Source organism: Miscanthus floridulus, chromosome 9 (genome assembly GCF_019320115.1).
Source record: "Miscanthus floridulus cultivar M001 chromosome 9, ASM1932011v1, whole genome shotgun sequence".
Classification (NCBI taxonomy): domain Eukaryota; kingdom Viridiplantae; phylum Streptophyta; class Magnoliopsida; order Poales; family Poaceae; genus Miscanthus; species Miscanthus floridulus.
Window position 1 is genome coordinate 44,061,045 of NC_089588.1, and position 24,715 is coordinate 44,085,759.

Sequence of the window (24,715 nt, forward strand, 5' to 3'; positions counted from 1 at the left end):
ATGGATCGACGCTTAAAAACTAAAAGTATTCATGATCGGTTGGGAAAAAGAGTTGTTGACCGAGACTAGGCTGATCATGAAGAAGGAAGCAACCAAAGGGAGCATGTCTGGCAGGAAGGCCAATGGTGCCCTGGAGGATTGACAAGAAGCCAGAAGAGAAGGGTGCAATGCCTAAGGAATAAAAAGTTGGAACAGGCTCAAGTATTCGGTAAACCTCAAGTATGGCGTGCCAAGCGAATAGCCGATAGAAAGCAACCATCGGCTAACATCCAAATGGCTTTTCTGTTGCCATCCGAATTCAGAGCTCCGGCAGATCAGGAAGTTTATTCAGACTTCGATGAATCAAAGTATGAAGAGATGGTTGCCAAATTAACGGTTGTACAGCAAGCAATATTTGATAAGCCGGTCAAGCATCGGCACTTAAATGCTTTATATATGAAAGGTTTTGTTGATGGGAAGCCGATGAACAAGATGTTGGTGGACGAAGGCGCTTCTATCAATCTTATGCCTTACGCCACTTTCCGTAAGCTTGGCAAGGGACCAGGAGATCGGCTTGAGACCAACATGATGCTTAGAGACTTCAGTGGAAATACATCCAAGACCCGGGGGGCAATGAATGTCGAGCTAACAATTGGAAATAAAACTCTGCTCACCACATTCTTTGTCATTGATGGAAAAGGATCATACAGTCTGCTCCTCGGTCGTGATTGGATTCATGTGAATTGTTGTATACCATCGACCATGCATCAGTGTTTGATTCAATGCCATGGAGATGATGTTGAATTGGTTCACGCTGATGAGTCCGTGAGCATTGCAACAGCCGATCTAGTCTTTTGGGAACTGGGAGATTTCGAATATTTCTCTGGCAAGACATGGGAAGGAGGCTTCATTAAAATCAGCCATGAAAGCCAACAGCCGATGCAAGCGATCGGCTCTGAGAGTTTATTTTAGTAGAAAAGTCACAGCTTCATGTCGGCCGTTGGATCAAAGGAAAATGAGTATTAAGTCTTGGAGGTGGGTTTAGGCCGACGTATATGAAGGCAGAGTTAAAGTGTAAAGTGCGATTCAGAGTTAATGGATTTCTTAAGAGAAGTTCTGTTTCGCTTAATAGGACGCTTGACCTGTGTTGATTACTCGTCTGACCTTTTTATATTGAAAGTTCTGCGGGACATTATCCTAGCATCTGATCAACGACGGGTAGCCGATTCATTCTTGGCTCTAATAGCCGGTACCAGGAAGGTATCGCCTTTAGTGCAAAAAATGAACCCAAAGGGACGAAAGCCGGTACAATGCGTATCACCTATAGGGGGAAAGCAAACATGGATGAAGTAATACGCATAATATGAAGTGCGAAACAAAGACAAATCATTCAGGACGAGGGAATTGTTTGCTAAAAATCACTTATTACAAGCTACGGGCTGGAGAACAATTTGCTCACTACATCATCGGCCAAAGTATTGAAAGCTATAAAGTTGGCGGCACTAAAAAATTCCTCAATCAAACGCTCATGATCCCCGAGGAGCACTGCATCCGGGAAACCATGAGGAAGAAGCTAAAGATTGTAGCCGGAGCAGGCTTGTGCAGTGGCCAACGCTGTGGCAGCGCCATGGCGAACACCATGGAGAGCAACCACCCTGACGCGGTTTGGAATATCATGCAAATGGACTACCAGAACAGCACCCCTGGCATTGACAAATCCCGCCGCGTGATCTGCGGCTGATCGAAGGCTTTCCAACTGAGCAGTTAGATCTAAAAATTCAAAGGAAGGGATGATCAGAAAATATCAAAAGCAAAGTTAAGAAAAGCTAAGGAGATTGTGGTAGCCGTCTCACATGTGATTCTGGCTTCAGCCCTGGCCAACCATTCCCTCAAGTCAGCCTCGGAGGACATTTGGATTTGAATCATGGCCAGAGCCGATTCCGCGAGGGAAAGGCAGTTGGATAGACTCTGATCAGTCCGATCGATGGAAGCGATTAGATCAGCATTATCGATTTGCCTCCTCGGATAATTAGGGAGCTAGCGACGAATCAGTATTGAGGATGATCCCGAAGGCTGAGCCGGGTTGGCCTTGTGCTCCAGAGCGATGGGGACATCCCGAGTGGCACCTTCCTGGCGATGAAGGCGCTGGCGTGATGATGCAGGCCCGTTAAGAGCCTCCTCAGCAAGCCTCTTGTTGTTCTCCATGATCTTAAACCTACAGAAGAGCAGGAACTATACTGAGGACGTAGAAGTTTTGGGATGAGATGGGTAGCTTTCTGAGCCCCAGTCGTGGTCCGTATATATAGCCCAGGGAGGCAAGGAGATGGATTTCACCGAGGGTGTGAAAATTGAAAACAGATACGGAAACGGATCAGCGCTCCGGGATTTTAGGGGATAGATAATGAAGAGATAACAGATTCGGACTTATTGCTTCCCCAGATTATAAAATGTCGTCGGATGGGTACAAAGAATTCACATTGACCAGAAATTAACCCCCCAAGATTTCTTTGGATTGAAGGGAGTATGGATCCCCACGAGGCCCAAGGTTATCATGAATTAAGTCACATCGGCCAGTTAACAAACTAATATCAGAAGAAGGGAAAAGGCCGCCCGCTTAACAGACGCCTAACTAGTTTCTCGGTGACTGGGAACTGTGGGAAAGAAGCTTGTGGCTCTCCCAGTGGGTGTTTGATGAAGCAAATGAAGGGAAGGTGTCCACACATTTTAGCCCTTGCAAACACTAGAACAGCTTTGCGAGCATGGAGAGAAGACTCAGGTGGTATCACAAGACTTCTTCTAGCCATAATAGCTGATTCTCTTGCTCGACAGGGTGCTAGGATGAGCGACACGATCACCCTATGCACAAGAATTCGTCTAACCACTCGAGATCTTCATAGCAAAGGGATGGACCATGGAGGGTCCAGTGAAGTCAGAGTTCGATAGGGCAGGAAGAAGAGGAACATAGCCAAATAGTTGAGTTGCTCTCGCCGGGGGCCGGATAGGCATTTTATAGTCGTCCTGGAAGGATGAATCCAAGTGCCCGTGAAGCAATGATGCTCTCGTAAAAGTTGTGAAGCATGGGCTCATGAGCTAATATAGGCGGCGACAAATAGTAGACCCCAAATCAAGATTCTATGCTCGTGACTGCAAACCCATCGAAGATGAAGACATGATAATTTTGGAATAAAATCACTTTTATCCCAAAATTGGGGGGCATGTGTTTGCACCAGAATTTGGAAGAAGGATTTCAGAGGCTAAAGAGCTCCCAGAGTCATGTCAGCAAGGGATCAATTGCATGTAGATCGAAACTAGCTGATTCAGATGCAGCACTAGAATCGGCTTTCTTCAGATAGCGCTAGCAGATAACGACAGAGGCTATGATCGGCGCTAGGACGAGACATGTTGGACTCTACAAAAAGGGAAAGATTAGAGTCCAAGTTATCTTAAATTAGGAATGTTTTCGTTTTATGCCAAAGATTGTAACAAATCATGCTCGAGTAGGATTCATGTCTAGGCTCCGGGTATAAATATCAAACCCTGGCTACTGTAAAAGACACAATCAATCAAATACAAGTCAATTTACTTGTTTGGCTCCGGCCACCCCTTAGGAGTAGGAGTAGAGTAGATCTCGGCGAGTTCTTCAGCGAGTACGGCTGCATCGATCCGGTCGACCTCCACTGCTTGTTTGTAAGTACCATCATGGTTTATACCTCTGTTCGTATGGCTGCATTGATCCGGTCGACCCCCACTGCGACTTTGGTATAGGCTAGTTATCGACTCTTGCCTAGTTCAAGTATGGCTTGTGTGATTCTGCCTCACACCCCACTGCTTGAACTAGACCAAGGTCAAGTTATCGGCTCTACCTTTGAATGGCAGTCTCTGGTAGATTCATTAAGTTAACGATATTGCTTATTGCTTTCATTGTTTATCTAATTACAGCAATATCACTCTGCCCAATTGAGATTGATCTGGATCGGCCTTATATCTTATTTAACCCATTGTTTGCCAATCTAAAACTGATCTAATCTACATCTTAAACGATGAGTTATGTTTTTATCGGCTGTTTTATATCAATCTTAAACGTGCATAGCGTGTGGTTAAGGCATGCTCGATCTTGAGTAGATCTATCGGTTAGCGAGAACCGTTCCATGGCCTGTTATCATGGCCTGTGGGATTCTACCTCTCACCCCATGTTAGCACCATGGAGTGGGGATCGTTAGTTGATAGATCCGTTCCTGAGAAGGCATGACCTTAACTGTGCGCTATGCCTGAATCGGTTATTTAGCCGATATCGAGCGCTTTCACGAACAGTTCACATTACGAGCCATTGAAGTAGAGATAAGTTGAAAGATATGTTAGTCCCATGATCTTATTATTGTATTACGGCTTGCATGATTCTGCCTCATGCCCACTGATATTAGTAATGAGTTAGGGTCGTCGAGTCTATTGTTGTTTCTACGGTCTGCATGATTCTGCCTCATGCCCCACTGGTCATGGCGATAGATAAGATCTAGCATGTTCATTAGATTTATCTTTATCAAATGGTTAAGTGGTGTTGAATTGTTTCCTTATATGAAAAGGGGTTCGGTTACTTGTAATCATTGGCTCAGTTTAGACCGATCATCGTTGATATCTTATTGCCTTTGATTAATTTTTCTCAAATTATGTTTATCCTGAATGATAACTGATTCTTCTTACACAACCCCATGAGCTTTAACCGATTTATTCTTATGAATATGCTGGAATCGACTATTTAGTCGATTTCCTCTCATATCGGCTCTCAGAGCCGCACATTCGGGACTGTCTGGCAACACCGGCACGTTCTGCCCTTAATTACTGATAAGCTTTCTCTCCTTGTCAATTGTAGGGTCAAATTGACTGGCACGTCTCGGGAGAATTGCGCAGGATCGACCACCCTTGCGCTGAAGCTAGGCGGATCTGCTCCATCGAGCGGACCCTTCCGGCTTGCTGCGTGTGTCCTCGGCACGGGACGAAATTCTGTGTCGACAGCTGCCGACACCAAGCATGCATAGAAGATGTCCCATGAAGTGTTTTCCCTCGCTTTGAAACACCCAAGATGGTCATAAGTGACGGAGGGTCTCACTTCATTGATAAGACCTTCCAAAACTTCTTGGAAGAGCTTGGAGCAATGCACAACATCACCACAACTTATCACCCTCAGACAGGTGGTCCAGCAGAGACATCCAACAAACAAATCAAAAACATTCTGCAGAAAACAGTCAAAGAGATGGGGAAGGGATGGAAAAACAAGCTACCTCATGCACTTTGGGCATACAGAACAGCTTACAAGACCCCTATCGGCATGTCACCATACCAGCTCGTGTACGAAAAAAGCTGCCACTTACCAGTTGAGCTAGAGCACTGAGCTCACTAGGCCATCAAGAGCTGGAACATGGATATTAAGCTAGCCGACAGAAATAGGCAAATGCAGATTGTCGAGCTAGAAGAATGGAGACAATGAGCATACCATAGTGCCAAGTTGTACAAAGAAAGAACTAAAAGATGGCACGATCGCAGAATCAAACCAAAAGAAATAAAAGAGGGAGATAAAGTGTTACTATTTAACTCAAAGGTCAGGCTTTTTGGGCAAGGAGAACTTCAAAGAAAATGGAAGGGGCCATACACCATCATCAACACATCGGCACACAACACAATCACAATTCAAGATGACGAAGGTAATATTTCAAAGGTAAATGGTCAGCGATTAAAAGTTTTTCTTAAACCCTTGCACAAATTTGAAGAGGAGATAGATGTCATAGAATTAATTGATTTCAATGCATTGCATTAGCCTTTCCTCTATTTACTCTTCTCAAATAATCTTGACCACGTACATATCTCTCACTTAAATACATTTAAAAATATCATAAAAGTTTGGGATCCAGCGGAGATCAAGGGGGGTCGACCGACCCCAGGGGTCGGGCGACCCTGCCCTAGCTTCTTTGTGCCCCAGATTTTTTGTCAGCAACAGATTTGGTGCCCCAACTTTGATTTCCTGAGTTATGGCATGTCTTGACTGCGTTTTACTCCAGTAGAGGCCATTCTCCACTATTTAAACCCCCTAAGCCTTTGCCTTCTCCTCACACCAACACCTCTCCCTCTCTTCCTCCAAACATTCTCATGTCTGGTAAGACACTAGCTCTCTACAGTGGCTCTAGCTCCACCTATGAGCTCGAAGGAATTCCATCACCTGCAAACCAGCTTTTCTTCACTAATGAGCGCATCACAGAAGAAGCTAGACCCATCACCCTGAAACCCCTAGCCATTCTACCACCACAAGAAAAGGAGATCGGAGCCAGCCAAGGGTCAAGCCCCAACAACTCCGGATTAGCAGCAAGGTCCGTTGCACCCAATGGCAATGGAAAGGCAAAAGTTGGGTGCATGCATCCCTAACAAAGACCTACCACGGGTGCCATCGATCTCAAGAAGAAGGGTAACTTCCAAGGGGACGACGGTCCAACCCTGAAACCGGGAGAGACATACAAGAATTCTCTTGTAACGCCATCAGGCGACGTGTGCTGCCATACTTACTCTAGTTTGTCCTTCCCTCCCAAAATCCCTCCTTTGAAACCTCGCTTCACTATTATAGGAATCCGCAAGCCAGGAGGTGGGTGCGGGAAAGCTATAAAACCAGCGCTGACTCCAAAAGATAAGGAGCAGCCTGAGTCTTCTCAAAGGCACATCAAAGTCAGGAGGCACATCCTGCCTCCTACCATCAAGCGACCTCCCAGGCAGTTCGAAAGTAGCGATGAGGAATAAGAACCAAACGAGCCTACCATCGCTCAGCTAAGCACCGCAATTAGATCCTTGCGCTTAGAAAATAGGCGACTTCACAACCGTTTAGCGGAGTACATCAGCAAAACCAAAAATTTCAAGGATGACATCAACCACATCCGCCACGGTATAGGCATGAAAATGAATCGCCTAGCCAAAGCCATAGGGAAGGAAGACGCGGTTGACCCATACTTTTAAACCTTCCCTACTAGAATAACTTAGGCGCATTTTATTTTCCTGATTACTTTTATTTTCCTTTACTTATTTCAATCATGTAATGCGCCTATATCATCTTGAATTCAATAAAAACTCAGCTCCCCAGTATTTTTACTGGTAGAGCTTTTATCTCCACTTGTATTGTGTTTTCTATGTCTTCAAATAAAAACCAAGTACAACAACAAGTGTGGGGGAGAAGATCTACACAAGCATCTGAAATAACCTCCCCTAAAATGATGCACAAAAGATCACACAGCAAATTCAAGACTGGTGTGTGCATCCTCAGTCCTCCTTTTGATAAAGATTAAAATAAAACCAACTAAAAATGTAAGATAAAAAAATATTGTTCAACCTCCATGCTATCTTTTGATTGAATGTGCATACACTTTATTCCTCACTAACATTCCCATACTTGTGAACAATTTATCATAGGGAACCCATGATATCTAAGTAATTGAAATATGCGATATAGTGGGATGAAAAAGAACCTTGCTCTCTCATGCAAAGTACTTGGGATTTATTCTTGCAAAATCAAAATTCAAAATAGCATGCGCCTTAATGATATTCAAATTCCTACCAAGGCCAAAGATATGATATTCTTTTAAAAACCTTATGATCATGCTACTTGTCTCTGTACCAAGCTTTATCAAACTATTGTGATCCTTGTGAAGAAATATTTCATACTTTCATGAATCAAGAGCACGTACACGCCACCCACAAAAAGCTAAACTTTGACACTGGAAGATAGCACAAAATTCCATCCATCCATCTACAAAATAAAAACTTTATCAAAATTTTGTTCTTTTTCCACAAAAGTCCCATAAAAAGAGAGGCATGGCAATGAAGAACAAAGAGAAATGTATGAAAGTCCGAGCAAAAAAATGAAATTGGACACATGAAGGTCCAAGTAAAAAGAAAGAAAAACATTTTGGACACAAGAAGGTCCATAAGAAGATTGCCATGACCTCTAAGAAACCTATGAAGAGGAGAGATCATGAAATAAAGTAGGAGTTCCACTGCATCATTCACCAAAAATTTACCACACACATTGCACCTCTTGATCAGATTGTATGACATATTTCTCCTCGGATCTGGTTTTTGACTTCACAACATGTGCAAGGCGAGTATGCCATACTTTTCCCTACCCGAGCTCCACATAAGCTTTTCTAGAAGTAGAAAGAAAAGAGGCAACAACTTTACCTAGGTGAGGAACCAAACACAAACGTGAGCGATCTGAGATAATCATTCGAGGAGCAGAGCTACATTTACATTTTCAAAATCAAATAAAAACCCCAAGTTTCTCAAAAGATTGAAGTAAGGGGATTTGAATCCACGTTGTTCCATTATTCAATTACCCAAGATAATGTGGTAGACACTCAAGGTTCACAGGTTCAGGTGAAGTGTGGAATAACTTGTGTGCAGATTTCATATCAAGGAGATGAACCACCGTAGTCCTTGACCTTTACTCAAGGACAAGCAAAGGGCTAAGTGTGGGGGAGCTTGCTGGCGGTCCTTAACTCCTAAAATCAACCGCCAAATCTTGCATAAAATCCACTCATATAAACACCAAACTTAGTATTAGGGATTATAACTAACAAATTCCATAAGTTTTGGTGATTGCTCATTTGCAGGAGGACATGTGTGCAAATACATAAAAAGGGCCAAGAAAATACCTTGAATAAATAGAGAAATGGAAAAAGGCCACTTACCAGACAAACCTGGGCCCAAGCACGAGAAGACCAGACCCAATCCTAGCAACAACCGACTAGCCAAAGGCAGTTGGGGGCGGCACTACCTGGGGATTGGAGACCCAGGGGGTCGGCCGACCCCCTGTCCACGCCTTTCGCCCCCAGCCTCCATGTGGCAACCCTGCATTACTCCTTGAAGGCATTTACGGGGTGGATTTCCCGAATATTCCCCTAGAACTGACCTTGGAGTACTATTTAAAGAGAGGAAGAGCTCTCATCCAAGGGGGAGAATACACAAGACACAAGAGAAGAGCCCCATTCCAAGTTTAGCTCTTTAGCTATTGTTAGTGTAGGGAGTGAGTGAGGAAGAGTTAGAGGAGTACCAGAGTTGTCGGCTCTCTCTAAGCTTGTACCTCAATGAATCTCTTGCTGTTTGGAGTATAGAGTTTCGTGTTCACCTAGGGTGATGAGTTCTCAAGGCAAAGCTAGTTTTGTTTACTATTTGCTTGCGGGTTCATCATTCGTTCTAGTAACGAATGCTCTAGTAGAGGACTCCTGATAAAGACAAAAGTTCCTGGCCGACGCTAGAGTAGTAATCGGTAGCATAGACATGGTGTCTAAGCTATAGGTCACCTTCGTTTGCCTCGTTCCCCACTGTTGAGAGGTAGGTGGCAGGTGGTGACAGCCCTATCCATCCTTTGTTTTCCTCCATGTTTAGGTTTGGCGTAGAGCTGTTGGCCAGCATCACTTGGCGGACTAGGTGTAATCCGGTGCTCGAAGCAAGCTCATAGTGATCAAGCTAACTTATCCTAAGATCTCTATCCCCAAAAAACCTTGCTACCTAAGCCACTCTCCCTCTTGTCATCTTGCGTGAACTAGCTAAGAGACTTGTACACTTCCATTCCTTGTGAAAATACGATACCCTGAATACTCCTAGGTGAAGTGTTACAATGGTATATCCGTGCGCTTGTGGATTTATTCATGAACGTTAAGAAATACTAATAGGGAGTACATATAAACTTCATTAACATAAAAGTTTCCCAAATTCTAAGAATGTTGGATGTGTAGGCAGTTGCTAAGGTATTCAATTGGTTGATGCAGTCCGAAAACCCAGAGGTAGTGAACCGTGTTGAAGATGACATCATCTCCGTCCATGTCCACATTGTATCGATAAAGCATGTATGCTTCCTGTGTAGTCCTACAAAGCACAAAAATCTCTCCACAAACAGGGTCTTCAATGATTCTTGTGAAACTTTGTGGTCCAAGAAGGTGACGAACAACAGCTTGAACAATCAACCCTTGCTCCTAATGAATAAGACGGCCCCAAGTAGCAAACAACAACTGCTAGGCTCCTGGTGCCACCCCTAGCTACCAAAAGGCAAGGCTGCTCGCATAGAAATGGCTTCTTCCAAAGTAAGACATCTATTGTAATGAAGAAATTCCTAATATAAACAAAACTGATACGCAACCCAAAACCAATTAGAATCAAATGCAAAGAAGGGGGGACCGAATTCATCTAACCTTCATGGGTCGTTGTCTAGGGCGACAATGTAAGATGTACGAGGCAGGGCAACCGGCGTAGTAGAGGCGAAGAAACCATAGTGTCAGAATGAAGGAGAACCACTGGGTGGGGAGAATTAATTAAGTGCTTCGTAGTGGGGTTTTCTTGTGGGACAAACCGCCGCCAAGGCACCAACAGGGGCCGAGAAGAGTTGGGAGTTGGGGAACAGGCTAGGTAATTCTAGGTTTGTTGCGAAATGGATGGTCCAGATTGATCGGCACCAAGAACGAATAGCGCGGGATAAGTTAAATAGTGTCCATATTAAGCGGACCATTCCACGCTAAGACATCGGTATAATACGGCAATTGTCAGAGGTTGAACAACTAAGTACAATTAGATTCTCCTGGAAACAACTGTTGCAATTGTACATGATAGTTTTTTGCCGTGTACAAGACAGTTCCTTTTCATTCATATACACAAAAGAATAAACATACTCCCTCTAAATAACCATTGGTCAGAATAGATTTTTTTTCCATTAATTCATTGTAACAGATAGTAGATACAATTTGGACGAGTATGTGATTGTACTCATCCAGAAACTACTGAATCTAAACTACTAAACCTAAACTATTCAGCCTACTAAATCTAAACTATTGAATCTAAAAACGATCCTCTCTGTTATAGCGAGAGGATCATGCTCACTTCGCTCGCTTGGGAGGAGGCACGTCATCGTCGTCAAAGAAGAAGTCGATGTCATCATCGTCGTCGTCCTCCTCCTCCTCCGCCGCCTCCTCGTCATCCTTGTCCTCCTCCACCTCCTAGGAGCTCCAGGGTGGACTCCGAGCAGGAGACCTCTAGTCGCTGGAGGCATCGTTGGAAGTGGAGCATTGCATCCACTCATCCTCCTTGGAGGACGAGTAATTACTGGGAAGCTTGAAGGGGGCTACCCGACATGGTTGTAGATGGAAGAAGGGGATGAACATGGAAGAAGGGTGGTTTTAGATGGCAGTGGCTTGAAGAATATGTAGAGCAGTGAGTGAGCTTCGCTTCGGCTTCGCCCGATGGAAGTAATGGTGATGGGATGGTATTGGAAGTTGGGACATTCAACACTCATGTTGATTTTACCATCGGTAGACCAAATGGTCATTTAGGGCCAGCAGCCATAATGCGTATCTCAATTGGCTCGGCGTTCCATACGACGGAGAAATGCAACACCCAATAGCACTGTAGCATCTATCATTCAACCGTCAGTGCTAGAAGTTTCATCCACCGGTTCGACGCTACGCAGAGCTACCTTCTTTTCTATTTCGTCAACCCTTTCCCTCATGTGCTAACTCCAAAGCGTTTCCATCACTTGTGTACGTGAGTTAGCATCTTCCAAAGTATTTTCACAAGGTTTTGTTAGCTCACTAGGTCCTAATGCACATGCAAAGAGTTAGTTCACCTAGTGACACTTAGATAACTGCATTTCACTTTGAGTTTTTCCCTCTTTATAGTACAGCTATCTATCCTAAACCCTATCATGCACTCTTATTGCGTCTTGACCGGCAAACAAAATGCCCTAGCTTATACCTTTGCCTTGAGCCCTTGCATTTTGTTTTTCTCTTTCTTCTTTTCCAAGTTTTGAGCACTTGATCATCAATTGGCCATCTCCATCACCTTGAGTGCCATCCTTGCTTTGCCTTGGATGTGAACCAACCTATCTCATAAACAACACTAGAGAATAGGGTTAGTTCACTTGGTTGTCTCAATTAGTCAAAACCAAACTAGGGCTTTCAGAGGCCCGACAAGTACGGAGATTCCATAGCGACTGCCTATTCAACGGGCGCGAGGCTCTGTTGGCCACTCCTTCAATAGGGTCACACAACCGGCGTGACACAATAGGACAAGTGACCTGGGGCTCCTTCACAGCCAAGGAAGCCTCGAGAAGGTTCACCCGAGGGAGGCCGCACTAGAGCAGACAGCCCCTGAAGGTCAAGTGCCAGGCAGTGGCAGCAATGTCAGGCAGTGGCTGCAACTCCATCGACTCCTCCCTACACGACGAAGGCAAGGTCCATACATGCCGAGGCAGCATACTCCTACACCTGGCGTACGTACACCATAGACTCGAACTCAAAACCACTTGTACCCGACCCCTCCTTAGGATATAAGGGGAGGGTCAGCTCCTGGAAGAAAAAGAGAAGAGAAGAGAGGAGGATCGAATAGTAGACAATCCCCAACTAGGCCAATTCGACAACCCAGCTAGAGAAGGCCGGTTCCTTACTAGCTGCGGATGAACACCTCCGACGAGCCATAGGATAGCACTGAGCGATCCCCCGCTAAACTCTCGATCTCCATTGTTGTAACCACCGATTTGGGTGCTCCTTAACACGAAGAACACCTCACTACTGGGCATAGAGCTCAGAAGCCCGAATTAGGATAGATCGCCATGTCTCTCTTGTGTTTTTGAGTGCCCGAGCCACCGGAGACCCACACATCGACTTCTGACGAATAACCACGATGCTCGCCGTGGTTACGAACCCGTGACAGTGTGTCAAACTAAGTAAATAGGGAAATTGATGTTTACTACGGGGCATATATTGGGTCCATGGGATTGCAGAAATTTGAGTGCAAATAGCAACATGATTGTCTTTTGTGCAGCTAGCTTATTGGTTTCATTCTCATAACGTCTTCTTATGGGAGGTACTATGTGTATGATAATTTGCAGAGCAGTGCAAAGCAGCGACGTTTCACTGAAGATCATATACTGTGGACACAAAATAAGCACAATAATTCAAATATCCTTTGGTTCCTGGGTAAGCTTTTTAGATCAATATGTACATTGAATCCCTCAGAGTAAAAAACAAATTGTTAGGAAGTGCTGCCTATTGGCTAAACGTGGTGTTTGTACTGTATATTTGTCAATGTTATTGATTTGTGCAGGCATGAGATAGCTGGGGTTGTAACTGATGTTGGTGCAGATCAAAGGCTTTAAAGTGGGTGACCATGTAGGTGTGGGTACCCCTATGTGAACTCATGTCGGATTGTGAGAACTGCAACAGCTCTCTAGAGAATTACAGCCCAGAAACAGTTTTTACTTTCAACAGAACTGATACTGATGGAACTATCACAAAGTGGGGTTACTCCACTCATATTGTAGTCCATGAAAGGTAAGGCAGTACCATTTTAGTTGGCTGTTCAAACAAGAACCTCTAAATTGATAAAAACTAATTTTAGGGATGAAAACAGGCTCCTAATTTATTTTGTTCCACTATAATTTTATTTTCTTATTTAATCATACTGTGTAGTCTCTTATGGGAGGTGAGTAAAATTGTATTATTGTTGTCCAACCATTTTTACCAAAATCAATAAATGATGAAAGAATAATATATAGGGCCCATATAAGTAGTTATACCTTGATGCTGGTTCAAGTTCAATACAGCTTTTCTGATAAGGTAAAACTTTCTGTTGATTAATTAACATTTTAGGTACCGTTTCAAAATACCCGATGGCTACCATTTGGCAAAGGCGGCACCTCTTCTATGTGCTGGAATCACTGTGTTATACTCCAATGGTGCGGCACAACATGAACCAACCTGGAAAGTCGCTAGGAGTCATTAGACTGGGTGGTCTGGGTCACATGGCAGTGAAATTTGGTAAAGCCTTTGGTCTTAAGGTCACAATTTTCAGTACAAGTGAATCAAAGAGAGATGAAGCCATCAGCGTCCTTGGAGCAGATAATTTTGTTATATCATTAGACACACAGCAGATGGAGGTACCACACATTGCACAGTTTCAACATACCTTAGTACTTGATCTGTTCCATAATATGAGACATTTTAACTTTGTCCTAAGTCAGATTTCTCTAATTTTGATCAAGTTAATAAAAAAAATGCACCAGTACCAACAGCATTAAATTGAATCCACCATGAAATATGTCTTGATATTGCACTTATATGGTATTGTAGGTGTTAATATATATTTTCTATAAACTTGGTCAAAATTAGAGAAATTTCACTTAGGACAAAACTAAAATATATTGCATTTCGGAAAGGACGGAAGATGCCATGTTTTTCTTGTTGATAATGATCACATAATTTTGTATTAGTAGCAAAACAACAATAAAGTCGGTATGACACCACCTTTTGGTGGGAAGATTTTTTTTCTGCATTTTATTGTCAAATATACAAGCATATCACATTATTTTCACTAGAAAAAAATAGGCCAGCAGAACACTATCTTTCATTCCAAAGTTCCAGGCAACCAGTTCTGTATATGACCATGGATAGCTTTCTTATGCTGAAAAGAAAGATGTGTTGCTAAATAATGTTTGTTCTGCTTAACCTGAAAATTGATTGTGACTATATTGATCTCTTGCTTTTGCAGTCCCTGAAAAACTTGCTGCACTTCATAGCTGACACAGCTTCTGGTGATCATCCATTTGATCCATATCTCTCACTCCTTAAGTTTGGTGGTGTGATGACAATAGTGTGCTTTCCATGTGAGATGAAAATGCATCCTGCAAGCCTCAATCTTGGTAATTCTCTGTTCTGACACTCGTGTAGTGAAAATATATAAACGTGGTAACAGAAGCAAAATCATTTAGATTTAAACTGAACTTCTTTTTTAGGTGGAGGTACAAAAGGCATCCAATATATGATTAACTTTTGTGCAGAGAACAAAATCTATCCAGCGATTGAGATTATCAAGATGGATTATATCAACGAGGCTCTTGCGAGGCTTGTTAATCGAGATGTGAAATACCGCTTTCTCTCGTCTTTTTGTCAATATATGAGAGCAATCACAATGTAAGTCATTCCAAATGAAGTGTAAACAAAATAAATAATAGGGGAAATAAGTATATTTGTAATGATAAAGTCGCTCAAGCGTGTTTGGTTTAGGGGTGGCCAAGGAAGGACTGGTTCGACCCGTTTTGGTAGTGTTTGGAATAAGCACTGTGTCAATGTGATCGACAATACCTCCGTCCTAGTTTGCTGCTTGCTCTTACAAATAAAATAATAGCAGACTAGTCTATCTGCAATGCCCATATCAGCAGTAGTGCTCTTTTACCTGCAACAGTTTGAGTCAACTAGTAGACATGCACATATGTATCAAACAAATTATTATATTTTTATCCACTAATTGACCTTATCCTTTTTCCTTTTATGAAAACATCTAGCAGAAAAATAAATGGAATGTTTCAAATTACTACATCTGCCTATAGCCCAGGGTTCTGGGATTCGGCCCGAATGGACCAGATTTCACCGAAATTCGTCCATTTTGGCCTGGTCCGAGATAAAACTAAATCGGTCAAAATATTTCGGCCCAATTAAATTTCCTGCCCGTTTTATGGTCCAACAAGAGCCCACGAATGTTCGTCCATCAGTATGACGCTAAAAAACTTCGTCACGGTGCCTAGCTTTCTTGCGAGCCGCCGCCAGCAGCATCGTCTCCGCTCCCTGCCGCCTGCGCCAGCGCTACTGCAGCCACCGCGAGAGCTGTGGTTGCTTCCCTACGTCTGAGCTCGCGCCATGTACACTCCTCGACGCCACCCGCGTGCCATGGCCACTCCTTGACGCTCGCCGTCACTGCATCTGATGCGTCATTGCTGCCATCTGCACCCCCTGCTGCCACCACCGCGCCGTTGCTGCCCTCCGCGCCACCTGCGCGTTCCCTGTAGGCGCCGCGTGCACCCACTCCAAGCCCACTGCCATGCCTGGTCATTTGGGGAAATTTTGTTCAAATTTGCTCAAATTTCATTCAAATTTTGAGTGGATACCGGTCCGAATTTTCCGAATTTCGTCCAATTCGGTGGGCTCTGAAATTTTTTGAGAAAAGAATCCCAGAACCTTGCTATAGCCTCGCGTCTGATGATTCTCACATTTCCTTTTGGACCCTGATTTCAGTTCTTTACAGTCATTCTCTTTCAGAAAGTGAGCAATCTCATGCAGTTTCAACCTTAGTTCCACACTTCTGGCCTGAAATATTAGATATAGCAAATAGAATTCAAAATACCATTTGTAAAATATGATATTTTTTCTAGCGAGGTAGTGAGGTCCGTGGACAGACATGATAAACTACAAATGGCCCCGATATGATCATCTAGTCGGTGAACCTAGATTTGCCTGACAACAATATGCCATCTCGTCTTCATCTATGCCTGATTCCTCACAGCCATGTTGTAGGTAGGAGTAGGATGCAAAGTGGGTGCCTAGTGGATAATTTTTTTTATCACCTTCTTAGTTCATTTTTCATTCTATTTCTCTCTTAACCTTGAAATCAGGATTCTTCATTTAGATGACAGTTGCCATCAACCAATGCAAAAGAATCAGAAGCATCCCTAGATCGTCGTCCAATCTCCCCAAATAGATTCCACCTGCATGGCTTCCACAACGGTCAAGGAAACCGAGGATCGGTTCGCGTGGCACTGGCAATGTGGCACCCGCCGGTGTCGATCACCCCTTCCCTCACATTCGATCGAGGCCAAAATTGACGTGCTCCCTTCCCTCGCTCGGTTGCGGCCGTCCATTGACGCGCTCCCTCCTGTGTCCTCTCGACCACCCTGCAGCTTGTCCCATTATTTGGAGGTTTGCAGCCAGAAATCAATTGGGCAGTTCTGAATCCAAAGCAGTGGCACAAATCTAATACAGATAACTGTTCGTCCATTCCATTCTGATTCTTGTCTTCATTTTAGCTTTCGTAACCTCATCTTTGCATCCACCAGCTTTAGAAAGAATGCAGCAATTTCAGAGTCAGAGAGGAATGGTTCTAAAAAAATACCTCTTCTTTCACTGTTCGGGCTTGCAGTACTCAAAAGGCATATATTCCATACACACATGCTCAAGAACGAAAGGAACCATCAATGTTACGCTATAGAACAAACTGGGCTGCTTAAACTTTATGGACACAAATAAACATCGAGAAGATTACAAGTTTTGGCTAAAATGAAGTACATTGCAGTATTCAGCTGGCCACACAATAATGAACGGTGCAGCCGTGCAGGAGGGCTCCAACCGCTGGTTAATTAAACATGCTAAACCTTTAAATGCATTAAGCAACATCTAGAGTTCTAAACCTTCAAATCTAAACCGGTATGGCTGTATCGACTTGACACTTCCACCAGTTTAGACTTAACCTAGAGTTCTATACATGACTGGGATGATTCTAACCTGACATGAGAAATACTCATCAGTATTCATAGTACTTTGATAATATAACATCTAATCCTTTTTTTTCCTAGATGAAAAACATTCATGTAAAACACATTAAGACCTCATCCCACATTCCCACTGATATGCTCCAACAAGATTTTTTTTCCCAACCATGGGTGACCACAGTCCGTGGTTAAAAGGGTCCACAGGAGGTTTAAAGGGTCAGTAATATCCCTTCCAAACATGTCACATGCTAGGAAAAGATTTAAGTATTTAACAGCAAAGTGGCTTAGAGGCCTGCCAAATAGAATTAGCTAATGCACCGAAAGAACTTAACACCTAACACAGCTGCAACCGCCTGATACTTCAGAAACCACTTCATTCTACTAGTACAAACCACCCATCTACTGATCTACCACCAATCCAGAATCCCTCAGTACCAGTGATGCAGAATGAGCCTGTGCCTTCATGACTTGTTCTTGGCCCAATCTGGCACCTTGCTCTGATAAGGTTAAGTACAAACATAAATAGGAACAGATTAGACAACACTGCTACATGCAGTACTTGACAAATTGATAATAGCAAGCTAGTAAGGTTTGTCTACATAAAAAAACCAAGTGTAGAGAAATGTCAAAGGGTTTGACCTTGAGTCATTTTCCCTATTTTCCGCAAAAAAGAAATATAGAAAAAAAACATATGGAAAAAGAGTTAGTAATGAGCACTTGCATTCTTTTCCAGTTCCAGGCATGTTTAAGCGGCCATGTGAACAGTCCTGAACAAAAATTAAGGGTGAACTGCATGGATTCTATTTCTAGAATGCAGTTAGAGATATCCGCAAAACTAATGTATCTTTACATAATGATACCTCAACTGTCAACCATGATGTAAAATCAGGAATTAATTTAAATCATTTGTGTAGTACCGAATGATTTTGTGAAATGCCAACAATCAGTGGAAGTTCCACATTCAATTCAAGTTGTTATGTGATGACTGATAAAAGGGGCCGGTAGTTGACGAATTCAGCTTTTCATTTGTTTGTTTTTTCTTTTGTGAGGAAACTAGCTTTTCATTAGGCTAAACTTCTCGAAAATCTTTACTTTATGTTTTAACTTTAAAAATACTACTCCCTCAATTTATTTTCGTTAGGCATTTTAGCTCTAAACACGCAGATTAAAGAACATCAAAATCATTATAACAAGAAAAAAGACTATATTAGTCATGCTGTTTGTGCATGCATGGAAAAAATACACCAGCTGCATGGTCTCCATTTATAGCTTGCAGCCTTTGAAACTCCCAATCCTCTCATGATGGCGATATGAAGCAGAAGAAAGAAGCTGTTGACGGCGGAGCCAAGTAATTTATTTGCAGGCACTATTCCCAACGGTAAAAAATCAGGGGAAAATAGGAAGAAAGTGGTGAATCAGACCCCAACAAAATGGGGAGAAAAAAATGTTTCCCTAATATATAGAAATGGAAGTAGTAAACTATGGTAAAAATTGGGGGACATCAGCTTGACAAACAAAACTATTACCAATTATACCAGTTGTACAACCAATGGGGAAAGTGGTGTTATTAACTAGCCCCAATGTAGTGTTTATGATTACAAAAAACTAGATTCAGGGCAAAATGAGAGCATCATGATCTAAACTTCTAAGCACATTTGACAACTGCAACAATATCTTATATTTAGATGGAGACAATTAATCTAAGTATCTAGATCACTACAAAAAGATGGAAGTACACAGAACAAGAAAAGGCGTTGTACAGTTCAATGGGGACAAACTTTGTGGGATCATTCATCCTTATCATGCCCACCATTCAATGTAGGAAAGGTGGGAGGCCAAACCATCATGAAGGGAGAGACCCCGTACAGGGATTCATCTTGCGCTAGCTCATACACTTTCTCCACTGTCCTGCTTGAAATATGGAAGTAGAAGACTTCGTTCTGTATCTGAAGAACACAAAATCACCATTATCCCCAACCACAGCCACTCGAACATCAGCACCCAGAGACCACCAAGTAGGATCTGCATTAGGCCCAAACACCTGATGCAAAGAAATTGTATCGATCAGCTCCCAATCGCATAGTGTAGCTCTTGAGCAAGAGTTAGGCTCATACATATATTCCAAGATCATATGAGAGTGTCACGTGAGGTTATCCATATATGAGCTATATGCAAAAAGTTAACACAATTGAGAATGTTGGCTTAGAGTTAGTAACTAGCTTATACCATTGCTGGTGCTTTTATGGACGAATGCAGTACTATACTACTCCCTCCGTCCCAGAATATCAGTTGTTTAGGAGTTCAAATTTTGTCCCTGCAAGAGCGTCGTTCTCTACTCCCAGTGTAGCATCGTACTAGTCCCAGTGGCTAGCCAGTTAGGTGCACCAGTCTTTGACCCCTCCACAGTCCATTAGTTTAATGATGTTCCATGCAAGTGTGATGATTATAACCATAGGGGCATGCAGGTCATTGGTTCACTTTCTTGGTAGTGTCGCCCGCCCCTAAAATGACTCATATATTGGGACAGGGGGAGTACACTTTCACGCGGTACGATTTTCAAACAATTTGATTTTTTTGGCACCTGAAAAATATTCTTTTTTTGCATATTTGATTTTTTTGTCATCTTACAAATGTCGCTCCTTCAAAACCCATACAGAAACATCTATACATTTACCACCGGTGATACTGAGAGAAATTTTCCTTGTTTTTTTTTTTTTTTTTGCATAACGTACGTGCCGTACACAGATGAACCACAACAACTTGGGCTGGGTCAAGTGTGCTTACAAGAGGAGTACAATTTTTCCTTGTTCTTGCTAATTTTGCCGATGCGACGAGATGCGCTACCCTACCAATGTCGAGTGAAAAAAACAGAACGTCCCGTCCTTATCTTGTGCAAGCCATCCATCCATTTCTTCCTCCGTTGCTCCATCTTCAGGTTCGAAGCATGCATGCCCATGCCACAACGCCCAGCCATACTCCCTCCGTCCCAAATTATCTATCGTTTTGGGTTTTCGTGCCACAAGTTTGACTAGATTTATAGAAAATACGTGCAATATTTGTATCTCTAAATAAATTTATTATAAAAATAGATTCGACCATCTATCTAATTATATTAATTATGTACTATAAATATTATTACCTTTTTATATAAAATTAGTCAAAGTTATTTCTCGGAAAACGAGAATGACAGTTATTTTGGAATGGATGGAGTCACTACCGGACTCCTTGAGTTTGCCGAGTGTCCCAAACACTCGGCAAAAGGCATAAAACACTCGGCGAATTGTTCGCCGAGTGTAACACTCGGCGAATTACACTCGGAAAAAAATGACTCGGCAAAGACATCTTTGCCGAGTGTTTTTTGTCGGGCACTCGGCAAAGGCTTTGCCGAGTGCCGGACACTCGGCAAAGGGCGGACACTCGGCAAAGTTGGAACCGAAAAAAAACCCGAAAAAAATGAGAATTTTTACCCAAAAAAAATGTAAATTTTTTTTAATTGATGGAGGCCCCAACCGGTCAGTGCCCATCCATCTTCGGCTTTTTTCGCGTAAATTTCACGGCTATGCGGCCGACGGGATTCGAACCCGAGACCTCCTGCTACGCACAAACCTCCTTTACCACTACACCACACTGTCACTTGTGTCTAGATTCCGTTTTAGTTCCCAATATATTATACTAAACCGAGTGTAAATTATTTGTTTGAGGCCCTAAACGAATTCAAATAAAAAAGTTGTGAACTACAAAGTTTCATAACTTTTCGAGATCTACACTTTTAGTTTAGAAAGTTTTTCCATTCGAGGTCGTTTACAAAATTTGAATTTTAAAATTTGGAAATTCAAACGTAGTTTTGCATGACAAGATGTTTTCAAATAAAAAAGTTGCCAACTACAATGTTTCATAACTTTTCGAGATCTACAGAGTTTATTTTGGTTGTTTTTCCATCCGAGGTCGTTTATAAAATTTGAATTTTAAAATTTTGAAATTCAAACGCAGTTTTGCATGACAAGATATTTTCAAATCAAAAAGTTGCCAACTACAATGTTTCATAACTTTTGGAGATCTACAATTTTTATTTAGGAAGTTTTTCCATCCGAGGTCTTTTGAAAAAATTAAATTTTAAAATTTTTAAATTCAAACGTTGTTTTTCATGACAAAATGATTTCAAATCAAAATGTTGCCAACTACAAAATTTCATAACTTATCAAGATCTACAAAGTTTATTTTGGTCATTTGTTCATCCGACATAGTGGTAGTAACATTGTTCACAAATCTTATATATTTGTCTTCTACTTTATGAAACTAATATGAGAGATGAGTGATGTAGATTTTATGAACAACGTTATTGTCGCTTTGTCAAATGAAGAAATGACCAAAATAAACTTTGTAGATCTTGAGAAGTTATACAACTTTGTAGTTGAAAAGTTTTTCATTTGAATTCATTTAGGGCCTCAAAAATTGCTTCGAAAAACTAATTTGCCGAGGGCCAAAAAAATGCACACGGCAAAATGCCTCTTTGCCGAGTGCCAAAACATAGGCACTCGGCAAAATACGGCTTTGCCGAGTGCCAGAAAAAAGGCACTCGGCAAACTGAGAGTAAATTGCTTGTTTGAGGCCCTAAATGAATTCAAATAAAAAAGTGGTCAACTACAAAGTTTCATAACTTTTTGAGATCTACAATTTTCATTTAGTAAGTTTTTCCATCCGAGGTCGTTTGAAAAATTTGAATTTTAAATTTGAGAGATTCAAACGTAGTTTTTCATGACAAGATGATTTCAAATCAAAATGTTGCCAACTACAAAATTTCATAACTTATCAAGATCTACAAAGTTTATTTTGGTCATTTGTTCATCCGACATAGTGGTAGTAACATTGTTCACAAATCTTATATATTTGTCTTCTACTTTCATGAAACTAATATGAGAGATATGAGTGATGTAGATTTTATGAACAACGTTATTGTCGCTTTGTCAAATGAAGAAATGACCAAAATAAACTTTGTAGATCTTGAGAAGTTATACAACTTTATAGTTGAAAAGTTTTTCATTTGAATTCATTTAGGGCCTCAAAAATTGCTTCGAAAAACTGATTTGCCGAGGGCAAAAAAATGCACACGGCAAAATGTCTCTTTGCCGAGTGCCAGAAAAAAACACTCGGCAAAGACATATTTTGCCGTGTGTTTTTGTTTGCCGAGTGTATTTTTCTGGCACTCGGCAAACACGGTCTTTGCCGAGTGTCCGATAAAATACACTCGGCAAAGCCTCCGGCACTCGGCAAATCGCCGGTTTCCGGTAGTGAGTACTCCATCTGTCTCTAATATCTGTCGTTTACGCTTTTCAAGAAACAACTTTGACTAAATAATATTTATAGTCCATAGTGTAGCGCCAGACACTGATCTGAAACCTCCTCACATGAACGAGACAGAATCCAGAACCCTCTGCACGGGACAGGGCAATGTTTGCATCATACTCATACTCCACACCCTTTGGGAGTTGAATAGAGAACAAGCTCATGGATTGGACATCTAATCCAAGAATATACTGCGCCATGCATATCATGTAGATCTTGCCATTGGCCAGCAAAGCTAAGCGTTGACATCTCTTCCACCGTCCAGGTAGCTGTATCAGGTCCGAATTTCGGCATTCACTCCAGACTCCAGCTTGAAAGTCCTGTGACTGGACCCTTGCATGCCACTCGTTGCGCATCACGGCCACCGCTGAGATGGCCATGTCGTCATCACCATCATCATGGAACAGGAATTTAGTGCGATACGGGGCAGTGGAAGGGCCGAAGCTCCTCTCTCAGGGTGCAACGGTGTCAGCACCCAGCCCTCCCCTGCTGCTGACACTGATGAAGCTGATGAAGACGATGCCGCGACTGTACCCAAGCTGATCAAAGGGACTGCTGCTTTGTCCAGGCCCAAACGTGCTGTCCGGTCCAATACTCGAGTGGTTTCCCCAATGTGGGCTGTGTAATGAAGAGATTAAGCGAGTATAAGAGTAGAGAGGCGAGAAGGAAACGGGTCATGTAATTTTCAAACGGTGAACAACACTGAGTAAATCCGGTCATTGTGCCGTCTCCCACCTTCTCTCTGTTTCCTGTTCTTCTTCTATCTTCTTCCCCAAGTTCCTTCTCCTCACAATTGGCATCAGCTTCCAGTCCTCATCCTGGCCTCCGATTTCCTCATCCCCACTTCACCCGTCTCCAACGATCCCTCGGCGCCATGGATCCGACCCTCAAGTTGGTTTTGGAAGAAATCCACAAGTCGAAGGATGACTTCAATAGTCGGTTCGATGAGCACTACGCCCAGTGGGAGCGGCGCTTCGCCAATCTCGAGCTCGACTGCGCTGCCCGCACCGCCGCCGTTGACAAACGACTCAATGCCCTCGAATCCGCCTACGCCGACACTTCCACCGACATCGGCCAACGCGTCACCAACTTGGAGGCTGTCCGCTTCGACCAGATCTAGGCCGAGCGCGACGACCGCGTCGCCGCCCTTGAAACTGCTGCCACGGAGCTCGGCTCCTGGCATCCGGAGGTCGACGTGCTCGTCGACGACCTCAAACTCGAGGTGAAGAAGTTGTCGTAGGAGCGCGACCGCAAGGTGTTCGACACTTCACCTACCAGGCCAAGCGTTGTCGCCTCTCCTTCCTCGGCGTCCGTGCGCCCACCTGCCGGAGCAAACGCCGATGGGCCCCGTGGGCACTGCGATGCATCGTATCACCGGGATGGTGGGCTCGGGTCTGTGATGACCTGGACCCATATCCCTGTCATGGGTAAGGGCCCTAACCCTCCTCCCCTCCCCTCCACCGACGTTACCGCGCTCGACACCTCCGCTTCCGCACCATCCACCGCCAGTCTACATACCTCCCCGTTCTCCGATCACCTTGCCTTTGCTCCCCACTCCTCACGCCCACCACGATACTTCTGCCCCTAACACCACCGGTTGTCTTCCCAAACTCCCCTTCTCCAAATTCGACGGCGAAAGTCCCCGCCTCTGGCGCTCTCGCTGCAAAAAATACTTCAACATGTACGCCATCGATCCGTCCCTTTAGGTCGGCATCGCTTCCATGTACATTGAAGGCGCCGCTGCCCACTGGTACCAGTCAATCGAAAACACCGCGGTCACCGCCACTTGGTCATCTTTCTGTCAGGCTCTACACGAGCGCTTTGATCGCGACCAACACGAAGCCTTGATCCGTAAGCTATTCCACGTGAAACAAACTTCCACGGTGTCGGACTATGTCGAACGCTTCTCTGATTTGATCAATCACTCAGCCTATTCTGCTTCCACAGATCCACTATTCTATACCGTGCGCTTTGTCGATGGCCTGCGAGCTGATCTTAAAGCTATGATTCTTGTTTCTCAGCCCCAAAACCTCGATGCTGTCGTGGCTATGGCTCTTGTGC

General features: G+C 43.2%; 2 pseudogenes; one reads left to right on the forward strand and one right to left on the reverse strand.

Annotated features, from left to right (window-relative positions):
* The first annotated feature begins 12,954 nt into the window (after window positions 1-12,954).
* LOC136479757 (probable cinnamyl alcohol dehydrogenase 1) lies at window positions 12,955-14,967 on the forward strand (annotated as a pseudogene).
* Window positions 14,968-19,098: 4,131 nt separating this feature from the next.
* On the reverse strand, window positions 19,099-23,454 carry LOC136479758 (uncharacterized; annotated as a pseudogene).
* Between the last annotated feature and the right edge of the window lie 1,261 nt (window positions 23,455-24,715).